This window comes from Petaurus breviceps, unplaced genomic scaffold, assembly GCF_028583685.1.
Source record: "Petaurus breviceps papuanus isolate PSGF00001 unplaced genomic scaffold, PetGlider_PUasm1.0 173, whole genome shotgun sequence".
Lineage (NCBI taxonomy): Eukaryota > Metazoa > Chordata > Mammalia > Diprotodontia > Petauridae > Petaurus > Petaurus breviceps.
Window position 1 is genome coordinate 11,514,817 of NW_027185759.1, and position 4,851 is coordinate 11,519,667.

General features: G+C 40.9%; 1 protein-coding gene across 1 annotated transcript in view; it reads right to left on the reverse strand.

Annotated features, from left to right (window-relative positions):
• LOC138157835 (anosmin-1-like) overlaps window positions 1-4,851 on the reverse strand; it is a 47,050-nt gene that overhangs the window by 19,397 nt on the left and 22,802 nt on the right. The gene's annotated exons all lie outside the window — the stretch shown is intronic.

Here is a 4,851-nt window from a genome sequence, read left to right on the forward strand (position 1 = left end):
AGAGAGAGAGACAGAGACAGAGACAGAGAGAGACAGAGAGACAGAGAGAGAGAGACAGAGAGAGAGACAGAGAGAGAGACAGAGAGATAGAGACAGAGAGATACAGAGAGACACACACACAGAGGAGAGACAGAGACAGACAGACAGACAGAGACAGAGAGAGAGACAGAGACTTACAGAGAAACAGAGCAGTGATTCAATAGCTCTGCATGTGTAGCTGAAAGGCATACTTAGGCAGGGTTTGAAAATGGACAAATTTTCTTTCCCAGAAGAATTGTGTATGTGCAGAAATGGACTCCATCTCTTTGTCTCTGTCTCTGTCTATTTGTGTCTCTCTCTGTTCCTTTCTCTCCCTCACACACAGTCACACATGACAATAATAACGATTGTGATTTATATAGGTCTTATAAAGTGCTTTTATGATCTTCATTCCAGGTAATCCTCATCATAAAAAAAACAACAAACAACCCCAAATGCTGAAGGAAATGCTATGGTTATTTTCACCCTCATTTTGTGAATGAGGAAATGGAGACTCAGAAATGGAATGACTTGCCCAGCTAGTGAGGATCTGGAGATTTGTGCCCAGGTCATCCTGACTCCAATTCTAGTATCCTACACACTACCCTATGCTACCTTATCCCACGTGTACCTTATACATATATGTACTATTCCTCCAACTTAAGTACTTGGGTTGGGTCCTCAGAGGGCTGATTGCTACTTCATGTTTTAGGGGTAAATCTGTGGGTCTATACTCCTAACATCAGAGCTCATGAGCCCCCTCCAGCATGCTTTCCATGAACAATCAGCTGTAGACACAGATCTTAACAAAGGCATTCAATGAGATGGAATAGTAAAAGCAGTAGCTACAAAACATTCTCCCCATAAACCTGGTGAGCACTTTCTTACAAATACACACAGTATCCAGAGGAAGGGTAGACTCAAACTCAGAGTGCAATAGTAGTGAAGCATACCTATGGCAGACGTGTGCAAAAACAAACTCATGATTCCTGGTAGTGTAGGGCCTAGCAATCTTTGTAGGGTTCTGATTCATGTCCCCTTGGCTAAGGCTTCTCTGCTGTGTTACTTAATTGGTCCCCAGAGTTTCTCTCCACAACTCAACTCTTGATTGCCAGGAGTGGCTCTCTCTTGAGTCCACAGATGACTCCCTTCTCTACTGCCAGAGGTCCCATTTCTGGAAGTGCTTCCTCCCCTGAGTGACTGCTTCTCTGTGTCCATGTTTGTCTAGAAAGTGTGTCCCTGCTACCTGCTGAATACAGTGTCTCCTCATGGCCTAGCACCTTTGCTTCACAGTGACATGATCAATGTGAGGAAGAAGGAGAGAGAAATCTTCTCCTTCCTCTAAGGCAATTCTCTTTTAGACTTTGGGTTCTTTTTCTTCCATTTCTGACGCAAACTGATGAATTGTCCAACTACTAGATGGTTAACTTTTAAAATTTAGGTCTAAGGGGCACAATTTATTTTCTAAGCCAATCACTAGATGTTTCCTGTGTGATATTTGGTGGTTACAATTGATGAGGTCAAAACTTAAAATCCATTTCTCTGTAACTTCTATGTGTTAACCCTAGTTCTTTCTGGGGCTACGAACCACATACCAGAGTAGAACAAACAGGAGAATATGTAGGTTGGTGTAATGGGAAAGCAGGCAGATAGAGCATTGGCATGTGAATGGCAGATTACATTAAGCCTGTTTGTGTCCTGAAGGAAGAGCTAGAAGGTATGGGGAGATGTTTCCAATAAGCAGATTTCAGCTAAGTAGATGTGAGGAAGAATCTTCTTAACCATCCCACTATCTCCAAAAAAAGTATAAAAGTCTTTCATCAACTGGGACCTCTTTGGTTATGCAAGTGCCCATTTATTCAAGGCTTCATAGGATTGATGCCTGAATGATAAAGCTTGTCAAAGGAACAGACTTCATTCAGCACTGCCCTCTTACTCAGGGATACTGTGTCTGGCATGGAAAAAGTATATTAGGATAGAAAAGGAACTGGATGTGAGACAAGGAATTCCTAGGTGGAAAAACTTCCTTCACTAATGCAGATTGCTGCCTTCTCTGCAATTTAGTCTTAGCCATTTGCCTAGAGTTTTGAGAGCTTAAGTGACTTGCACAGTGTATGTCAGAAGCAGGGCCAGAGGTTCAGCCTGAGTGAAGTGCAAATTCCTCCAAGCCAGCTCTTCAGAATCAACAAACAAGCCCTGGGGGCAGGTGGGGTTGGGAGGTAGCTTTAACCTTAGGAACATTCATCTCATGCACAGTGTTAGGGTATGACGGTGGAGCAGGAGAAGATTGAAGGACCTTCCACTACGGAGGGATGCCAAGCACAGTTGTGCTAACCAGACATGCTCCAAAACAAAATAAAACACAAGATAAATAAAAATGAGTAAGGAAAGGAGAAAGAACCCAACCATAGATAGCTACTATGGGGATAAAGAAGATATGGGTTCATATTCAGAGGAAGATAATGGAGTTAAAAAACCACTTCCTTTTCAATGAAAAATGTCAAATGGTCCCAACACAAAAAGAGTTCTTGGAAGAACTTAAAAAGGACTTTAAAAACCAAATAAGAGAGATTAAGGAAGAAATAGAAAAGAAATAAGACCAATACAAGAAAATAGTGAAAAGAAATTCAACCAACTTGAAATAGAGAATCAAAAACTTAAAGAAGAAAATAATTCTTTAAAAGCTAGAATTGGGCAAAGGGTTGTTTTGATTAAAACAAAATGAAAAGAATGAAAAAATAGAAAATGTGTAACACCAAAAAAACCACTGATCTGGAGAACAGATCTTGGAGAACTAATATAAGAATAGTTGAATTACTTGAAAATTACAATTAAAAAATCTTTAGAACGGCCGAATCAACATGGTGTAGTAGAAACAGGACTTCTGCAGGGCTCCAGCTTCCATCTCCTCCAATTCATGTAAAAGGTGACTCTGAACAAACTTTGGAGCTACAGAACCCACAAAATGACACATAAAAGCTAACGTCCTGCTGTGGACAGCCCAGCAGGCCAGCAGGAAGTGGCTAGCACAGTGCTCTGGGAGTCCAGCCCAGCCCCAAGGGAGACAAAGGTTTTAGCCTCAGGGTGGGCCTGACCAGCCACAGGCTGGAGGGACTTCAGATCACTAGCAGTTGTGGCGGTTTCCAGAATTACCAGCACATAGATGCTGAGGACAAAGTGAGAGGTCAGTGCAGTGTGGACTTTGGGACCAGTAGTTGGGAGTGCGGTCTGCCTTTGCCCCCAGGGCAAGAAGCAGCTGAGGTGCAGTGGCCATGCAGCCGCAGCCATGTGGCTGCTTCAGCTCCTGGCCTGCAGAGTGTAGGGGGACCAAGTGACCAGTCTGAGGGGTAATCGCTCTTGCTTTAACTTTCTTGGATCTGGATTGCAGTCTAGGGTGGAGGTCCTGGGGTGTGCGACCAGCTTGCCAGAGGGTGTAGAGGCCTCAGAAAAGGCACCCAACTAATACCTTTGGCAGCTGAGAAAAGCCCAGCGATTTGTGACAAAGCTCCCCTGTCTGGTAGCAGAGTCCTACTGTGGGAAAAAGCCCAAAAGTCAAGTAATTGAGTGGCAACATGAGCAAATGAGGGAAGCAAAGCAAGCAGAGCAACCCAACTTTACACTACTATTTTGGCAACAAAAAGGATCAAAGCATGGAGCAGGAGGAAGACATCAAAGTCAGAACTCCTGCACCAAAAGCTTCCAAGAAAAATATGAGCTGGTTACAGGTGATAGAGGACCTTAAGAAGGATTTTGAAAACCAAATAATAGAAGTGGAGGAAAAATTGGGAAGAGAAATGAGAATGATGCAAGAAAATTATGAAATGAGAGTCAACAGCCTGACTGAAGAAAATAACATCTTAAAAAATAGACTAACTCAAATGGCAAAAGAGGCTCAAAAAGGCAATGAAGAGAAGAATGCCTTTAAAACCTGAATTTATCAGATAGAAAAAGAATCTCAAAAGCTCACTGAAGAGAATCATTCCTTCAGAATGAGATTGGAGCAAATGGAAGCTAGTGACTTTATGAGAAATCAAGATACTATTAAACAGATCCAAACAAATGAAAGAATAGAAGGCAATGTGAAATATATCATGGGAAAAACCACTGACCTGAAAAATAGATCCAGGAGATATAATTTAAAAATTATTGGACTACCTGAAAGCCATTATCAAAAAGAGAATCTAGAAATCATCCTTCAAGGAATTCTCAAGTAAAATTGCCCTGATGTTTTAGAACCAGAGGGTGAAATAGAGGTTGAAAGAATCCACTGATCACCTCTTGAAAAAGATCCCAAACAGAAAACTCCTAGGAATATTATAGCGAAGTTCCAGAATTCCCAGAGCAAGGAGAAAATATTACAAGCATCCAGGAAGAAACAATTTGAATATTTTGCATATACAATCAGGATAACACAAGATCTGGCAGCTTATACACTGAGGGATGGAAGGGCTTGGAATATGATATTCCAGAGGGCAAAGGAGCTGGGATTAAAACCAAGAATCACCTACCCAGCAAAACTGAATATCATGTTTCAGGGGAAAATATGGTCATTCAGTGGAATAGAGGACTTTAAAGCATTCTTGATGAAAAAACCAGAGTTGAATAGAAAATTTGACATTCAGATCCAAGAAGCAAGAGAAGCATGAGAAGTTAAACAGGGAAAAGAAATCATAAGGAACTTATCAAAGTAGAACTATTTACATCCCTACATGGAAAAATAATAATTGTAACTGAGGAAACTTTTCTCAGTATGAGAATAGTTGAAGGGAATAAAAATGTGTGTGTATATATATATATATATATATATATATATATATATATATATATATATAT